Source organism: Prionailurus bengalensis, chromosome B3 (genome assembly GCF_016509475.1).
Source record: "Prionailurus bengalensis isolate Pbe53 chromosome B3, Fcat_Pben_1.1_paternal_pri, whole genome shotgun sequence".
In the NCBI taxonomy this organism is placed as follows: domain Eukaryota; kingdom Metazoa; phylum Chordata; class Mammalia; order Carnivora; family Felidae; genus Prionailurus; species Prionailurus bengalensis.
The window spans coordinates 29565868-29586436 of NC_057355.1; the positions used below are offsets into that span (position 1 = coordinate 29565868).

Consider the following 20569-nt stretch of genomic DNA (forward strand, 5'->3'; position numbering starts at 1 on the left):
AAAAAATACAAACACACTAATTCAAAAGGATATATGCACCCCTATGTTTATAGCATCAATATTTATAATTGCCAAGATATGAAAACAGTCCAAGTGTCCATCGACTGATGAATGGATAAAGATGTAGTATACAGACACAACAGAATACTACTGTCACAAAAAAGAATGAAATCTTCCATTTACAATGACATGAATGGAACTAGCTATGCTAAGCGAAATAAATCAAAGAAAGACAAATGCCATATGATTTCATTCATATATGGAATTTAGGAAACAAAACAAATGAGCAAAGGGAAAAAGAGCAAGAGAGACAAACCAAGAAACAGACTTTTAACTATAGAGAAAAAACTGATGGTTACCAGAGGGGAGGTGGATGGGTGATGGGGATAAGGAGTGCACTGGTGAGGAGCACTGGGTGATGTACTGAAGTGTTGAATCACTAGATTATACACCTGAAACTAATGTTACACTGTATGTTAACTAATTGGGATTTAAGTTAAAATTTAAAAAAAATAATTCTGTAGGGATGTACTCTGAAACTAGGTAAATATCTTGTTCCTCATACATGTTCATTTTTCTTAGGAAATGGGTATGGTGTATTTCATAAATGAAATAAATATCTTTCATTGTTAAAAAAAATGGCAGAATGATACGTGGAGCAGGATTGGAGATACACGTCTTCCTGCTTGCACCAAGAGATCAATTACAATTTGTTTCTATTTAAAATATGTCATTATTTCCCCAAACAGCAGTATAATAAGTGTCTTCTTTCCTTACATTTTCCTTCATGTTTAAAACCTGAGACAAGCAAGCTTCTGAAGGGCAAAAGGTAAGGCCATGTCATTTCACCATGAACTCAGTATCCTTCACACCTTCCAGCCAAGGCTGTTACCACTTAGCATCCCCTCATCTTTCTCCTTGCTTTTACTTAGTCTGTAAGCTTTACCAAGGTTGATATTTTCTCACTTTTCCAAGCATAATGATTACAGTACTCAGCCCTCAGGTCTCAGTTTAGATATCATCTCTTTAGATATCATCAGGAACTTTTCCCTGACCTTGTACATCTCACACACTGTCTTCACTCATGATAAGCCTTAAAATGTGGTATATGTGTTTACTTGTTTGAACTATCTACCTACCACATTGTAAACTCCAAGACTGAGACTATGGCTTTAATTTACTAACTAAAAATTTAATAATCTGACTAGAACAACACCAATAGATTTAAACTACTTTTCATTTTTCTGCTATCCCATCCCCTGCCTCTGGACCTAAGTAACCACGATCATGAGTTCTGTTCATCATTCCCTTACTTAAAAAGCTTTTTTTTAATCACATATGTATGTGTCTCTAAAGAACATTAGGGGAGCCTGGGTAACTCAGTCGGTTAAGCATCTGACTTCAGCTCAGGTCATGATCTCACGGCTCATCAGTTCGAGTCCTGCATCAGGCTCTGTGCTGACCGCTCAGAGCCTGGAGTCTGCTTTGGATTCTGTGTCTCCCTCTTTCTGTCCTTCCTTTCTCTCTCTCTCTCTCTCTCTCTCTCTCTCTCTCTCTCTCTCTCTCAAAAATAAACATTAAAAAACTTTTTTTTATGAAAAGAATATAATGTAGAGTTTTCCTTGCTTTCATGCTTTATGAAAATAATATTTAAAAAATAAGTCAGTGGTCAGAAAATAATAGAGTAGGCTAGACTCACCTTGTTCTACGAGTACACCTAGATAACACACACATGAGTGTAAATAACTCAGAAAACGACCTGAAGACTGGCAGAACAGACTCTCCACAGCTGAATGTACAAAAGACGCCACACTGAATAGGGTAGGAGAGGGGAGACATGGACAGAGGCCAAAATGACTTGTGGGACTGAGAGAGGGAGGGACATTCCAGGTGTGGAGACAGGAGAGAAGCAGACCCCACCCCAGGCACAGGGGACCCTCCCTGGTAAGATCAATCCCCAAAACATTTGGCTCTAAAAACTAGAGGGGATTAACTTTACCACTTCTTACAATCAGTGGGGCTTAAACCCTAGAACTTTAAAAATCAGTGAATTCAGCTCTGGGAGAGCTGGAGGGCAATAGGAAATGGAGTCCCTGCCCTTAAAGAGACAGCACAACAAACAGCCCTACTGAGATAAGAGCAGAGAAGCAGCAGTTTGAAAGATGCCAGGGGAATATGGGAGGGAGATTTGTTTACTAATCTCAGAGCCTATGCTGGAGAAGCAGGGATTGTTGGGAGACTTCTGTAAGAACAAAACAGCTGGCAGTGCCATTTCTCCCCACCCACCCAGCCAAGGTACGTAGACACATGCAGGAAGTAGTGCAGTGCCAATAGTCTCCACCTAGATTGCTAATAGTGTGCCCTGCCACTGTGTGCTTCTGTGGAACCACCCCCTCCATCCTGGCCTTGGCAGGAGTTTTCCAAAGCAGCTCCAAGTCCCCTCCCATAGCAGACCTGTGAAAACTGCTAACACTGCACGCCCAGCCCCCATGTTTCCTTGTGATCTGTCCCCTCCAACATGCACTCAGCACACCCATCCAAGGCAGTGCAACAGAAGTGGCAGTGTGCAAACAGTCTTGAAAGGGGTCAGAACCACTCCAAAGTGACTCCTGCCTGGGGAGAGGGGAAGAAAACTCCATACACTAGTTCCATTGTGGCCCTCGTGGTGGGCTGGGGACAAATATTGGGTCTGACTACAGGCCCCACCCACCAACGAAAGCTCAGGAAGACAACATAGGGAAAGTACCTTGCTATTCAGTGTGATCACAGCTCTGACAAATACATGATATGACCCAACTCAAACCCAAGGCAGACCCAGACTATTGTGCATACAGGAGGCAAAGAGGGCAACTGCAGACAACTGGGACTAAAGGAAAACACAGCTCAGCCACAACAGTAGGACACATGCAACATATATAGGAGACAACCCTGAAGCGCCTGGCTCTGGTGAATAGGGAACATTACCCTAAAGAGCACTACAGGACCTCTTCTTGATAAAGCCACTACTTTAAAGAGTGGGAGACATAGCGGACTTTCCTGACACACAGAGACAGACACAGAAAACTAGACAAAATGAGGAGACAAAGAAATACATCCCAAATCAAAGATCAGGACAAAATCATAGCAAGAAAGTGAAACAAAACAGAGATAAGCAATATAACAGATGGGGACCTTAAAGTAATAGTCATGAAGATCCTCACTGTATTTGAGAAGAGTGAAAGACCCTCCAAAAAAAAAAAAACAAAAGATAGACAGCATAAGAAAGCATCAACAGGAGATGAAAAACTCAGTAAATGATATTAAAAACATGCTAGAGGGAATAAATAGACTAGAGGAAGCAGAAGAATAGATCAGTGACCTGGAGGAGAGAGTAATAGAAGGCAATCAAACTGAACAGGAGAAAGGAAAAAGATGATAAAGAATGAAAATAGATTAAGGAAACTCAGCAACACTGTCAAATGTAATCACATTTGCATTATAGGGATCCCAGAGGGAGAAGAGAGAGAAAAGAGGGCAGAATACTTATTTAAAGAAATAATAGTGAAAATGTCTTGAAACTGAGGCAGGAAACAGAAATCCAGATCCAGGAAGCACAGAGATTCCACAACAAAATCAACTCAAGGAGGTCTAAACAAAAACATACAGTAATTAAAATAGCAAAAAAGTAGTGATAAAGAGAATTTTAAAAGTAGCAAGAGAAAAGAAAACAGTTATATACAAGGTAAACCCCATAATGCTATCAGCTAATATTTCAGCAGAAACTTTGCAGGCCAGAAGCAAGCAGCATGATATATTCAAAGTGCTGAATGAAAAAAACTCGCAACCAAAAATACTCTATCCAGCAAGGCTATCATTTACAACAGAAGAAGAGGTAAAGAGTTTCCCAAACAGAAGTTAAAGAAGTTCACCACTAAGCCAGCCTTAGAAGAAATGTTAAAGAGCACTCTGATGGAAAGGAAAGACCATAAGCAGGAATAAGGAAAGTAGGATCACAAAAGCAGTGAAATTAAGTATATCTATAAAAAGTCATCAAGGGATTCACAAAATAAAAATACGTAAAGTATGACACCATATACCTAAAGTGTGGTGGGGAGAAGAGTAAAAATTCAGTGCTTTAGAATGGGTTCAAACATATTATAGGCTGCTATATGCATAAGATGTTATATATAAACCTAAAGGTAACCACAAATAAAAAACCGGTAGCAGACTCTCCTCATACCTAAGATACATGCAGACTGAAAGTGAAGAGATGGAAAAGCATTTATTGTGCAAATGGAAGTGAACAGAAAGCCAGGGCAGCAATACTTATATTGGACAAAACAGATTTTAAAAACAAAGAATGTAACAAGAGACAAAGAAAGACACTACATAATCAGAAAGGAAACAACCCAACAAGAATACATAACAATTGTAAATATTTATGCACCCAACATGGAGAATCCAAATGCATAAAGCAGCTACTAACAAACATAAAGGAAGTAATCAGTACTAATACAGTAAGGGTAGGAGACTTTACATCTCCATACATCAATGCATAGATCATCCAGACAGAACATTAACAAGAAAACAACAGCTCTGAATGAATGACACACTGGACCAGATGGATCTATCAGGTATATGTAGAACATCATATCCTAAAACAGAATACACGTTCTTTTCATGTGCACATGGAATATTCTCCAGAATAGATCACATGTTACGCCACAAAATAAGTCTCAACAAATTCAAAAAGATTGAAGTCGGGCACCTAGGTGGCTCAGTCGATCGAGCATCTGAGTCTTGATATCAGCTCAGGTCATGATCTCACTGTCATGGGACTGAGCCCCACGTCCATGCTCAGCACAGAGCCTGCCTGGGATTCATTCTCTCTCTCTTTCTCTGCCTCTATGTCCATGCTCCCTTTCTCTGTCAAAATAAACTGAAAAAAAAATTGAAGCTATCTTTTCTGACCACAATGCTATGAAACTAGAAGTCAACCACAAGAAAAAATCTGGAAAGTGCATAAACACATTAAGGTTAAATAACATGCTACTAAATAATGAATGAGCCAAGAAAGAAGTAAAAAAAGAAATAAAAGAATACATAGAGACAAATGAAAATGAAAACACAATGCTCCAAACTTTTGAGGATGCAGCAAAAGCTGTTCTAAGAGGGAAGTTTATAGCAATACAGGTATGCCTCAAGAAGCAAGAAAAATCTCAAATAAACAACCTAAGCTTACAGCTAAAGGAGCTAGAAAAAGAACAAACAAAACTCCCAAAATGTAGAAGAAAGGATATAATAAAGATTTGAAAGAAATAAATGAAATAGAGACTAAAGAAAAATACAAAACATAAATGAAACCAGAAGCTGGTTCTTTGAAAAGAACAAAATTGATAAACCTTTAGCCAGACTCATAAGAGAGAGACGTGGGGAGAGAGATAAAGAGAGAGAGGGAGAGAGAGAGAGAGAGAGAGAGAACTCAAACTCAGAAATGAAAAAGAAACAACGGACACCACAGAAATACAAAGGATTTTAAAAGAATATTAGGAAAATAATTATGGTTGGCCAGCAAATTGGACAACCTAGAAGAAATGGATAAATTCCTGGAAACAGCCTCTCGAAAACTGAATCAGGAAGAAATAGAAAATTTGAACAGAACAATTACCAGTGATGAAAATGAATCAGTAATCAAAAAACTCCCAACAAACAAAAGTCCAACCCAGATGGCTTCACAGGTGAATTCTATCAAACATTTGAAGAAGAGTTAATACCTATTCTTCTAAGAGAAAGAAAAGCTTCAAAATTCATTTTATGAGGCCTGCCTTACCTTGATACCAAAACAGGATACAGACAAGACAAAAAAAAAAAAAAATAGAACTACAGGCCAATATCTCTGATGAACACACATGCAAAAATCCAAAAAAAAAAAAAAATATTAGCAAATCCAGTAATACATTAGAAAAATCCCATTCACCACGATCAAGTGGGATTTACTCCTGGGATATAAGCATGTTTCAATGTTTGCAAATCAATCAAGGTGATACATCAAATTAACAAGAGAAAGTATAAATGAAAACCATATGATCATTTCAACAATTGTAGAAAAAGCATTTGACACAGTACAACATGCATTTATGATAAAAACTCTTAAGGGGTTTACAGGGAACATACCTCAACGTAATAAAGGACATCTATGAAAAACCCACAGCTAACATCATACTCAATGGTGAAAAACTAAGCTTTTCCCATCAGATCAGGAACAAGACAAGGATGTCCACTCTCAACACTTTTACTCAAGATAGTACTGGAAAGTCTGAGTCACAGCGATTGGTCAAGAAAAGGCAATAAAATGCATCCAAACTGGGAAGAAAGAAGTAGAATTTTTACTATTTGCAGATGACATGATACTCTATATAGAAAACCCTAAAGACTCCACCAAAAAACTTAGAACTGATAAATGAATTCAATAAGGTCATAGGATACAAAACCAATATGCAAAAATCCATTGCATTTCTATACACTGATACTGAAGTAGTAAAAAGAGAAATTAAGAAAACAAATCTTTAAAATTTCACCCAAAATACTAAAATATCTAGGAATAAACTTGATCAATGATGTACAAAACCTGTACTCTAAAAAGTATAAAATACTGATGAAAGGAATTGAAGATGACACAAACAAATGGAAAGAAATTCCATGCTCACGGATTGAGAGAACAAATACTGTTAAATGTCAATATTACCCAAGCAATCTACAGATTTAATGCAATCCCTATGAAAATACTGACAGCATTTTTCACATAACTAGAACAAATAATCCTAAAATTTGTAGGGAACTACAAAAGACCCCATGTAGTCAAAGCAATCTTGAAAAAGAACAAAACTGGAGGTATCATAATCCCAGATTTCAAGATATACTTCAAAGCTGTAGAAATCAGAACTGTATGCAGTTGGCACAGAAATAGATCTATGATCCTCATAGATCAATAGAAGAGAACAGGGATCCCAAAAATAAATCTATGATCAACCGATCTTCAACAAAGGAGGCAAGAATATACAATGGGAAAAAGAGTCTCTTCAACAAATGGTGCTAGGAAAACTGGACAGCTACATGCAAAAGAATAAAACTGGACAACTTTCTTACACCATACTGAAAAATAAACTCAAAATGGATTAAAGACCTAAATGTGAGACCTGAAGCCATAAAAATCCAAGAAGAGAGCACAGGAGGTAATTTCGCTGACATTGGCCATAGCAACATTTTTCTAGATAAGTCTCCTAAAGCAAGGGAAACAAAAGCTAAAATAAACTATTGGGACTACATCAAATTTAAAAGCTTGTTCTCAGAAAGGGAAACAATCAACAAATCTACAAGACAACCTACTGAATGGGAGAAGATATTTGCAAATGACATATCTGATAAAGGGTTAGTATCCAAAATACATAAAGAACTTATACAACTCAACACCCAAGAAACAAATAACCCAATTAAAAAATGGGCAGAAGACATGAACAGACATTTCTCCAAAGAAGACATTCAGATGAATGTGAACAGACACATGAAAAGATGCTCCACATCACTCATTATCAGGGAAATGCAAATCAAAACCACAATGAGATATCACCTCACACCTGTCAGAATGGCTAACACCAAAAACACAAGAAACATCATGCTGGCAAGGATGTGGAGAAAAAGGAATCCTCGTGCACTGTTGATGGGAATGCAAATTGCTGCAGCCATTGTGGAAAACAGGTAGGAGGTTTCTTAAAAAATTAAAAACAGAACTATGATATGATATAGTAATTCCACTACTGGATATTTACCCAAAGAATACGAAAACACTAATGGAAAAGATAGATGCACCCCTATGTTTACTGCAGCATTATTTGCCACAGCCAAGTTATGGAAGCAGCTCAACTGTCCATTGATAGATGAACAGAAAAAGAAGATGTGGTATGTACGTATGTGAATGTACACATGTGTATGTATGTAAATTATAATAGAATAATTTTATATAATATTTACATATTTTAATATATTAAATATTTTTATATTAAATATATTTTAATATTTAATAAATTTATATAATATAAATATAATTTTTATTAATGCTTATTTAGTTTTGGGAGAGACAGATAGCGTGAGTGGGGGAGGGGGAGAGAGAGGGGTACAGAGGATCTGAAGTGGGTTCTGTGCTGACAGCAGAGAGCCTGAAGCGGGGCTCAAACCCATGAGCCATGAGATCATGACCTAAGCCGGAGTCAGACACTCAACCAATTGAGCCACCCAGGTGCCCCTATCTTGTGAAATTTAAACTGAGTTTATGGGCTTATCTTGAAAGTTTTTGCTAGAAGATTTTCAGCTGTTCCAAATGGGACTTACTAGCAGTATTTATATAAAAAGATCACACAGGTAGGTGACAGACATTTGGTCCCTCGTTTGCTCAACAAATTACAAAATGATTACTTGGAAAAGTAGGCTTATAGTCTGACCATAGTGCTATTATTAGGCTTGATTGTTGAATACATGTCTAAGCCTAGTATATCAATAAAACAAATATTTATTGTTTAATTTCTAAAATATATATATACACACTATATATAATACATATATTTTATACACACACACAATGGAATATTAGCTATAAAGAAGAATGAAATCTTGCCATTTGCAACAACATGGATATAAAGAGTATTATGCTAAATGAAATAAGTCAGCCAAAGACAAATATCATATGATTTCACTCCTGTGGAATTTAAGAAACAAAAGAAACAAGAAAAAAAGAGACAAACAGAAATCAAATTCTTAAATACAGCGAACAAACTGATGGGGAGGCAGGTCGGGGGAAGGCTGAAATATGTGAAGGGGATTACAAGTACACTTGTAGTGATGAGCACTGAATAATATGTAGACTTGCTGACTCACAATATTGTACACCTGAAACTAATATAACACTGCATGTTAATTATGCTGGAAGTAAAAAAAAAAAGTGAATTTAATTTACTGAAGTTTACTAATATTTTTAGAACTTTCTGCTTTTCAGTTCATGAGAAAGACTGGCCTACACTTTTTTTTTTCTTACACCATACTTGTCTTGTTTTGTTACCAATGTTGTACTGGCCTCAAAGAATGAATTGGGATGTAGTCCCACTTTTTCTTTTTCTGGAATATTTTAAGAATGGAATCATTTATTCCTTGAGTATATGCTAGAAGTTGGCTGTAAAATCATCTAGGTCTTGTGTTTTCTTTATGGAAAGATTGTAAATAACCAATTCAACTTCTTAATGGTTAAGGAACTATTCAGGCTTTTTTTTCTCTCTCTCTCTCTCCCTTCCTTCCTTGTTTCTCTTTTTTTAGTAATCTCTACACCCAATGTGGGGCTCAAACTCATGGCCCTGAGATCGAGTTGTACACTCCTCCAACTGAACCAGCCTCATCAGGCTTTCTATTTCTTGTTGAGCTACTTTACTTAAGCTTTTAAATGCACTGGTATAAAGTTATTCAAAGTAGCTTCAACTTTTAAATTCCTCTTCAATCTGTAGTTAATTTTCCTTTTTTATTCTTTATATTATTTTTGCCTCATTTTTTCTTGATCAGAAGTTTTTCTATTTTATTAGTTTTTGTGGATAACTAATTTTTGCTTTATTGATACTCTCCAATTTTTGTTTTCTAATTATCTTTATTATAATTTCCCTTCTCTCTGTAGATCAATTTGGCTGGTGTTTTTCTATGATTCTTAGGTTATAGATACTTGACTAGCCATATACCTTATTCTTTTCAAATACAAGCACTTAAGGCTATATATTTTTCTTATAATTTTGCTTTAACTGCATCCCCCAAGCTTTGATATGTAGTATTTTCATTACTGTTCTATTTTAAGTTTAAAAATTTGTGATTTATTCTATGACTATTGATTTCTACTTTAACTGAATTACATTCAGGGCAAATTGCATAATACTCATATTTAAAGCTACTAACATCCCTTTAAGCATTGTTTTTGGATATGCTATACTTTAATTATTGTCAGTTCAAAATAATTTATAATTTTCCTTTTCATTTTGTAGATATGGTATTGATTTCTAATTTTATTCCATTGTGGTCAGAGAACATACTTTGATTTCAGTCTCTAAATTTAATAAGATTGCTTTATGGTCTAGCACATAGTCTATGTTAAACATACTATGCATGCTAGAAAAGAATGTATGTATTCTGCAGTTTTTGGATACAGTGATGTATAAATATGTTTGATCAAGGTAGTAACATCTTAACTGACATTACTAGTCAAGATGTTTTATCAGTTACTGAAGGGTATTAAAACATCCATGTATTAGAATGGAATTACTTTCCCCCTTTAATTTTGTTAACATTTGCTTCATGTATTTTGAGACTCTGTTACTATGTTATCACTCATATTTATGATTGTTTTATCTTTCCACTAACTGATGTGATCTTTTATCAAGATGCAGTGTCCCCTTTTATATCTCCTAACAGTTATATATTAAACTTATCTTCATTTGATATTAATATAGCCACTCTAGCTTTCAATGCTTACTAGTTGAGTCTTTTTTCATCCGTTTACTTCCAACTTATATTTATGTAGGTTGTGTGTCTTTATATTTTAAATATATTTCACATTGGTAGTATTATAGTTGAGTCCTTCCTTTTATCCTGACAATTTATGCCTAGCAACTGGAGGGTTTTGCACATTTCATTTAATGTAAGTATTGATATATTTGGTTTATATCTATTGTTTTCTGTTTGTCCCTGTTTTGTTCTCCTGTTCCTTTCCTTCCTTCTTTTGAAATATTTCAAAGTCACACACATATATATTTCCCCCTAATTAAAAAAAGTTTTTATTTAAATTCCAGTTAGTTAACATACAGTGTAATATTACTTTCATGTGTACAATCTAGTGATTCAATACTCCCATACAATATCCAGTGCTCATCACAAGTGCCCTACTTAATCTCTATCACCTATTTAACCCATCCCCTCAACCACCTCCCCTCTGGTAACATCAGTTTGTTCTCTATAGTTAAGAGTCTGTTTCTTGGTTACATGTTGGTTTCTAAGCTGTTTGCTAGTAGTTGCTCTAAGGGATTATAACATACAATCTTAACTTCACAGTCTACTGAGAGCTGAATTTACCACTTTGTGTAAGATGTGGAACTGTTGTACCCTTACAGGCTCATTTTCTGTCCTCCCCATCCTTTATAGTATAGTTATCATATGTAGTACACCCATATATGTTGTAACCCTACAAGACAATGCTAAAATTTTTGCTTTAAGCCATCACATATACTTTTTAATTTTGTTAAAGAAATAAAGAGGAAAAAGTGTTCATTTCCAGTGCTCTTCATTCTGTCTTAAAGGTGAAAATTTTCACAGGTTATCATTTCCCTTCAACCTGAAACTTCTTTGACACTTTTAGTAGTGCAAACCTGTTGTCAACAGATTCTCTTAGGCATCTGTTTTGTAATATGCAGATGTATTTATTTAACCTTTATTCTTAAAGGGTTTTCCCCCCTAGACACAGAATTCTGGATTGATGTTTTTTCTAAAGATGGTCAAGGGTTTCCAGACTTCGTTGATATTATCAGACTCTATTCGAATCATGATTTGCCTTATGCAATGTGACTATTTTCAAAATTTTCTCTTTGTATTTGATTTTTAGCAGTCTGACTATGACTAATCTAGGCATTATTGTCTTTGTATTTATTCTTTTGGGGGTTTGCTGAGCTTCCTTACTCTGCATACTTATGTCTTTCATAAATCTGGAAAAATTTTAGTCATTATTTTTTCAAAATATTTTAATGCCTCATTCTCTATTTTCCTTCCATCCAATAACAAACATGTATATTACAGGTTGATATTGTCTAACAAGTCCTTGACATTCTGTTCCTTCTCCTTTTCTTCTTTGTTGCCACCTCCCCACCCCCGCTTCCCCATTCTTCAGATTGGGTAATTCCTATTGATACAATTTCAAGTTCAACAATTCCTTCTGCTACTTCCACTCTTTTTAAAAACTGAAGTATAGGGGACAGCACCAATGGTGGCGACATGGCAGCATGGCAGCTTGTGGTACTGGCGCTAGTGAGCACCAAAAGCTGCTCTGGGGCAGGGAGCAGGATCTGGACTTCCGTAGATGATATCAGCTCCAAAACACACCACTGACATCGTCAGCTACAGCTGGGTGAAGGGGGGCAAGATGCTGAAGGAAGACTTGAAGATGAAACACGAGATGGGCTTGGATGACCACCCTGGTGAGTACTTGTGCATCTTCCTCCCAGAGCATGCAGGCGAGACCAGTATTAAAGTGAAGGGACTCCTCAACATCAAGGCTATAAAGAAGTCAGAGCACACTACTGAGGGGTGTGCTGGGGCTGCAAGTTGGACTCCTTTTCCCTGGTCAGCGACCGGGTGTGGTACAAGATGGAAGCTCTTGGGACCAGGTCATCAGCAACAGCTCCCAGAGCAAGTTCTTCACGGTGCCCTTGGAGAACAAGATTGCGGGGAGCTGCATACCTGGAACCTGAATCTGGAGGAAGACCATGCCAAGTATGCCTGCAATGGCACCAATTTGGAAGGCATCAGCAGCCAGGCCATCGTCATGCTTCATGTGTGAAACTGCTTTGCTGCCCTCTGGCCCTTCGTGGGCAGTATAGCCGAGGTACTAGTGCTGGTCACTGCTATGTTCATCTATGAGAAGTGGCGGAGGCTGGACGAGATCCTGGATAACAAGGACACGGGCTCCGCTTCTCTGAAGAGCAGCAGGCACGTGAACAACAAAAGTGAGAACATTCGCCAGTGGAACAGCAACTGAGGCCTCCAGCCTCTGTCCAGCACAGTTCACTCTGGTGTTTGCAGATGCCACATTCTCTCCTCTTAAAGGAGATCCGCCCCACGAAAGCTATCCATGCTGTGGGTCAGATCACATGTTTCTTTCCTTTTTTAAACTTAACTATGGTTTTCTACATGTAGAATTCCATTCCTTAGGGGTTTCATTTTTTCTTTTGAAACATTTTGTGAATGTCTCAGGGGAGCCATGAGCTTCCTGTGAGACTCCTGCTGGCTTTTGCCCATTCCCCCCCACCTGTCTCTCCTGTCCCCCGACTGTCTCCTGCCTGTCCCCAGCTGACCCCCAACCCATCCCCTTGGTGTCCCTTGGGCATTTGTCATCCTAGCCCTTTGTGGGGGTTGTGAAGAGCAGACTGCCCTTTGACTGGGACTCTACCTCCTGAGGCTGCTGGGCCTTGCTCAAGGGAACCTTTGTGGAAGATCACAGGTCATGCATGGTGCAAGTATCCTGCTTGTCTGAAGGTAGTGCTGGCAGGTTGCCTCAGGTCTGTGTCATGTGTGGAGACAGGTTGGACTATGTGGCTGCTGATGGGCCCTGTGGGCCCCTCACTGTTCCTGCTGTCTACACACCCAGTTGTTTGGGAGTGGTGTGGTGACCATGGCTGCAGGGGCTGCAGTGATAGCAACTGCATAACTCCTCCCCAACTGCTCCCCAGCATCCTGACTTGCCCACTACTCCACCTGCTCATCAATAAAGAAAGGCTGACTGGTAAAAAAAAAAAAAAAAAAAATATATATATATATATATATATGTATATATATATTTATATATATATATTTTTATATATTTATACATATATATGTATATATATATACACACATATAATTGACACACATATCATATTAGTTTCAATTTTACAAGACAGTGATTCAATATTTTTATACATTATGAAATGATCACAATAGGTCTAGTTACCACTCATCACCATACAAAGTTATCACAATTTTATCGACTACATTCCCTATGCTGTACATTACATGTCCATGGCTTATTCATTTTATAACTGAAAGTTTGTCCCTCAACCCCTTCACCTATTTTTCCTGTCCTTCCACTCCCATCCTTTCTGGTAATGACCAGTTTGTTTTCTTATCCATGCATCTGTTTCTCTTCTCTTTTTTCAATACTACATATAAGTGAAATCATACAGTATTTGTCTTTCTCATTCTGATTTATTTCACATAGCATAATACCCTCTAAGTCCATCCAGGTTGTCACAAATGGCAAAATTTCATTCTTTTTTTTATGAATAAATAATACTCTTGTGTGTGTGTATCTCACATCTTCTTTATTCATTCATCTACAGATGGACATTTAGGGTGTTTCTATATTTTGGCTATTGTAATAATCCTGCAATAAACATGGGAGTACACATAACTTTTCAAATTAGTGTTCTCATTTGCTTCACATAAATACCCAGAAAGTGAAATTGCTGAATCATACAGTAATTCTATTTTTACTTTTTGAGGAATCTCTATATAGTTGTCCATACTGGCTACACCAACTGGCATTTCTATCAACAGTGCCTGAGAATTCTCATTTCCACATCCACACCAACAGTTGTTATTTTTTTTCTTTTCAAGAAAGAGAGGGAGAAAGTGGGATTAGGGGGGTGGCAAAGGAGAGCAAGAGCCAGAAAGAATCTCAAGCAGGTTCCCTGCTCAGTGCGGATCCCAACATAGGGCTCGATCCCACTACCCTATGATCATGACCTGAGTCGAAATCAAGAGTAAGATGCTTAACTGACTGAGCCACCCAGGTAGCCCATTTTTTGTCTTTTTGATAATAGCCAGTGTCCCTGGTCACCTCCTTAGGGCTCCTCAAGCCCCCTAGTAAATTGTTCTTAAAAGTTTAAACTTATTTTGTAAATAATTTTACAATTCTCCCAGCTTTCCCTAATGTTAACATGCTACACAACTATTACATAATTACCAAACCCCCAAAATTAACACTGGTATAAAACAATGAGCTTAATTTACAGACCTTATTAGAATTTTGACAGTTTTCCCACTAGTGTCCTTGTTTTGGACCCCAGGATCCAATTCAGGATTCCACAGTAAGTTTAGCTGTCACATCTCTCTAGTTTCCTCTCATCTGTGAGTTTTTCAGTCTTTGCATTTTGGCCCATTATTTTGTAGGCCACCTTCAATTTGGATCTGTCTGATGTTTTTTTGTGATTAAGTGATGTTTGTGCATTTTTGACAAGAATACCACAAAAGTGATGCTGTGAACTTCTAAGTACATAACAGAGGGTAAATGATGTTGCTATGCTAGCTTTGATCACATGGTTAAAGTACTATCTACCAAGTTCTTTATTATAAAGTTTCTATTTTCCCTTTCTGTAATTAAGTTATCTTGTGGGGAGTTATTCTGAGGCTCTGAAACTGAGGCTCATCATACTTTTGCTCACTAGGTTTTATTCATTAATGATTCTCTCTTGCAACAATTATTACTGTGGTATTTGTCTAAAGGTGATTTTTTTGTATATATAGTGAATTATATTAAAAAATAAAGGTGACTTTTTTTCTACTTATCACCATTCCATCTTATTTATTATTCAGTGAATTTTTAAAATCTGTCATTGTATTTTTTAGTTTGATTTTGAAAAAAAAGTTTTTTAATGTTTATTTATATTTGAGAGAGAGAACACACACAAGCAGGGGAGGGGCAGAGAGTGATGGAGACAGAATCTGAAGCAGGCTCCAGGCTCTGAGCTGTCAGCACAGAGCCTGATGCTGGGTTCAAACTCATGAGCCATGAGATCATGACCTGAGCTGAAGTCGGACACTTAACTGAGCTACACAAGCATCCCTAGTTTGATTTTTTTTTTTTAAAGCAGGCATTTGACTTTGTTAGACACAAACTGTAAAACTCTATTTGTGGAGAGAACCCAAAACCTCACTCTAGTTCTTTTGTCTTTAGTTGAGTCTATCCCACATGTATGGTACAAGGATCATTCAGACATTATTTAATTGTCTGAAAGGGGACCCCACTTTCTGGCTCTCTCCTTTCTGAACCTCATCCTCACATTCTAGCAGTTGTTTTTACCCCGAAATCTGTCCTCTAGTTCTTCAGGCCAGAAAGACTGTGGATTTTCTATGGTAATTCTAGTCATTGCCTGTGGTACCATCTATGCCCTGCCCTCAGACTAAAAAGCCATAAACCAGGACACACAAACCATGCCATTCTCTTCTTCCAAGTGTCTACTCCAATCAGAATGTGTCAGCTTTTGAATGGTCTCTAGTATCTTTAGGTATTTGTTTTTTTATACTTTACCCAGAGTTTATACTTGTTATCTACAGGAGGGTCAGTTTGATAAGAGCTTATTCAGTCAAACCTAAAGCAGAACTGGATCATTAATGTGATAACTGATTCTTTCACATTTGTTAAGACTTGCTCTATGGCCTACTGCACAGTCATTTCTTGTAAATTTTCCATGTGTTCTTATAAAGAATGTATATTTCCAATACTGCACATAACGTTCCATGTGTGTTAAAGCAAGTTTGTTGTTTCATTCAAACTTTTTACACATTTAATAAGTGTTTGCTTTACCTGCCATTTGAAAACGGTGTGATGAAATCTCTGCTATAATGCTGGATGTGTCAATTTTTCCCTCAAGCAGTCAGTTAGTGATTTTAGGTTATAGTAATAATGATGGTGATGATAGAACTTCATACGAATGCAGTGGAAGGGCAATTAAAGTTATAATCTGGCCCATTATTTTTAATTCACTAGATCAATTCTGAATGCAGCTTTGAGGGTAAAGTTTCTACAACAGTCATAACATCACTTAACTGTTCTTGCCAAACTTAAATTAGCAGCATGTCAAGTAACAGAGTGGAAAGAATCTAGGTTGGGATTTAGGAGACCTGAATTTTAATCATAGTCCTACTGGTAACAGGCAGTGAAACTTCTGGCAAGTACTCCACTCCACACACCTTCCACCCCTTTCCTCTTAGGAGTTCCACTGCCATTGTTTATAAAACAAAAGGACTGAACTACACCAGATACTATGAAGGCCTCCTTTCTGCTTCTGATATTCTCTGTGTCAATATGACATTCTCTGTATCAATACGTGTCCTATAAGACACAAACAGACTTCACATTACTGATGAAGAAAAGGGCAGGTTGTCCTTGACAGCTTGAGTAAGTGCCACATAGTGAAAGGAGGTAACAGGTTGCAACTGGCATCAGGAAGAGTACTATTACCTGTGGAGGGTTGAAGGATTTCTAATCCCATATAATTAACTATGGAGTCCATATTCTGGCTCCTTAGTACAAAGAAAACTATGTGGTTAATGCTAGTTCCAGGCCTTTGCTGCTATAATGAAAATCAAACAGGCACCAGCATGGCTTTGCACATGACTCAGTAAAATACAATCCCCTTGTTGTAGGGTTGCATTTATATTTTGTTTATATACAGAACTTTCCTGTCACCTTCTGAAGTACTCACCAACAGCCTATTTGATCCAACTATATCATATCAATTATTTAAGGTTTGTACATCACTTTTTAATTAATAATCTCCTTGGCTCCAGAAAATATATACACACAATTTATAAGCATATTCTTTAAATATTCAATAAAGAACAGGTCACTATGAATTAAAAATAAAGATGCTAATAAAATATTTAATGCTTTTTACAATGCAATGAAACATCAAGAAATTATAAAAGTCTTTTAATTAAATGCTTTTTCAGTGTATCCTACCCAGGTGCCAATATTAAACATGTATAAAATTAAAGTCACAAAAATGTTGTTTTGTCTCATTTGTCAATTCAATAAAGTGAGTACACATCAATTCAGGTTATAGGAAGGGAAACCCTGGACAGGGGCTCAAGAGACTAGGATCCAAGTCATGTTCTATCACTGAATAGCTGTGTGATCTCTTTGCCACATTTCAATTTGCTCATCTGTAATACAGACTATTTACAATTTCCAAAAGTAATGTCTGTTAATCTATTTTCCCAGCACTCAGTAATATTTTCACTGGTCTTTCCTGATGATAAAAAACATGTAACATAAATTTACCTTCTAACAATTTTAAAGTACACATTACAATCTAATTAACTATATGCACAAACTTACAATTTGCTGTAAAACAGATCTCCAGAACTTTTTCATCTCTCATGACTGAAACTCAATACTCATTAAACATCAACTTCCCATTTCCCTTCACCTCAGCTCCTGGCAACCACAATTCTACTCTCTGTTTTACAAGTTTGACTACTTCAGATATCTCAAATAAGTGAAATCATGCAGTATTTGTTCCTTGTGACTGGCTTATTTTGCTTAGCATACTGCCCTCAGGTTCACTCATGTTGTAGCATAAGACGGGACCATCTTCTTTTTTATGGATGAATAGTATTATATGGATGAATATATATACGTGTGTATATATATTATATATATAATATATACATATATATTATATACATATACACATACATACATATTTTCTTTATCCATTCATCTGTCAATGGATATTTATTTCCACCTCTTGGCTATTATGAATAATGCTACACTAAACATGAGAGTGCAAATGCAGGCATACCTCATTTAATTGTGCTTCACAGATAGTGCATTGTTTTACAAATTGAAGGTTTGTGGCAACACTGCATGGAGCAAGTCTATCAGCACCATTTTTCCAACAGCATTTGCTTACTTCATGTTTCTGTGTCACGTTTGGAAATTCTGGAAATACTTCAAACTTTTTCATTATTGTATTTGTTATGATGATCTGTGATCAGTGATCTTTGATGTTACCCCCATTGTAATTTTTTGGGGACACCATGAATTGCACTCATGTAAAGATGATGAACTTGATAAATGCTGTGTGTGTTCTGATTGCCCCATCTATCAGCTGTTCCCCCAACTCTCTCCCTTTCCTTGGGCCTCCCTATTCTTGATACACAATATTGAAATTAGGCCAATTAATACAATGGCCTCTAAGTGTTCAAGTGACAAGAATAGTGGCATGTCTCCCACTTTAAATCAAAAGCTACAAAAGATTAAACTCCGTGAGGAACGCATGTCGAAAGCCAAGATAAACCAAAAGCTAAGCCTCTTGCACCAGTTAGCCAAAATGTGAATGCAGAGGAAAAGTACTTGAAGGAATTTTTTTTTTCTTGATGGAAATTAAAGTGCTACTCCAGTGAATAAGCCTTACTGCAGATATAGAGAAAGTTTTAGTTGTTTGGATAGAAGATCAAACTAGCCACAATATCCCCTTGAGCTAAAACCTAATCCAGAGCAAGGCCATAACTCCTTTCAATTCTATATGAAGATCAAGAGGGGAGGAAAGTTTAGAAGAAAACTTTGAATCTAGCAGAGATTGGTTCATGAGGTTTAAGGAAAGAAACCTTCTCCATAATATCAAAGGGCAAGATGAAGAGCAGGTGTTGATAAAGAAGCTGCAGTAAGTTACCCAGAAAATCTAGCTAGAATAATTAATGAAGGTGGAGATGCTAAACAGCAGATTTTCTCAGTGTAAATAAAGCTGCCGTATATTAGAAGATGCCATCTCGTACATTCATAACTAGAGAGTAGTCCATGCCTGCCTTCAAAACTTCAAAGTGCAGGCTGACTCTCTTGTTAGGGGCTAATGCAGCTGGTAACTTTATGTTGAAGCCAATGTGTATTTACCATTCTGAAAATCCTAGGGCCCTTAAGAATTATGCGAAATCTACTGTGCATCTGCTCTATAAACAAAGCCTAGATGACAGCACATCTGTTTATGACCTGGTTTACTGAATATTTTAAGTCTACTGTAAACCTCTACCACTTAGAAAAAATATTTCTTTCCAAATATTACTGCTTATTAACAAAGTCCTGGTCACCCAAGAGTTCTGATGATGCTGTACAATGAGATGAATGTTTGTTTTCATGCCTGCTAACAAACATCCATTCTATAGTCCATTGATTAAGGAGTCATTATCAATTTCAAGTCTTCTTACTTAAGAAATACACTCGTAAGGCTGTAGCTGCCACAAATGGATCTTGACAAAGTAAATTGAAAACTTCCCGGAAAAGATTCACCATTCTTTTTATTTTTTTTATGTTTATTTATTTTTTGAGAGAGAGAGAGAGAGAGAGAGAGAGAGAGAGAGAGAGAGACAAAGTGTGAGGTTCGGGGGAGGGACAGAGAGAGAGGGAGACACAGAATCCAAAGCAGGCTTGAGGTTCCATGCTGTCAGCACAGAGCCTGACACGGGACTCAAACTCACGAAGTGTGAGATCATGATCCGAGCTGAAGTCAGACACTTAATTGACTGAGCCACCCAGGCATCCCAAAGAGTCACCATTCTTGATGCCATTAAGAACATTTGTGATTCATGGGAAGAGGTCAAAATATCAACATTAACAGGAGTTTGGAAGAAGCTGGTTCTCTCATGGAGGAGTTTGAGAGGTTTCAGACTTCAGTGGAGGAAGTAACTGCAGATGTGGTGGAAGTAGCAAGAGAACTAAACTAGAAGTAGAGCCTAAAGATGGGACTGAACTCTGCAATCTTGTGACAAAACTTTACTTGATGAGGTGTTGCTTCTTAAGGATGAGCAAAGAAAGAGGTTTTTGAGATGGACTATAAAGACTGTCGAAATGACAAAAAAAGATTAAGAATATAACATAAGGTTAGTTGAGAAAGCAATGGCGAAATTTGAGAGGATTGACTCCATTTTTGACAGGAGTAGTACTGCGAGTAAAATGCTACTGAATTGCATCACATGTAAAAGA

The 20569-nt window shown here is 37.0% G+C and overlaps 1 protein-coding gene and 1 pseudogene across 3 annotated transcripts in view; one reads left to right on the forward strand and one right to left on the reverse strand.

The window, feature by feature from the left end:
• The window catches only part of SCAPER (S-phase cyclin A associated protein in the ER), a 535605-nt gene that overhangs the window by 115058 nt on the left and 399978 nt on the right, over positions 1–20569 (reverse strand). The gene's annotated exons all lie outside the window — the stretch shown is intronic.
• Positions 9453–13044, forward strand: LOC122468382 (annotated as a pseudogene).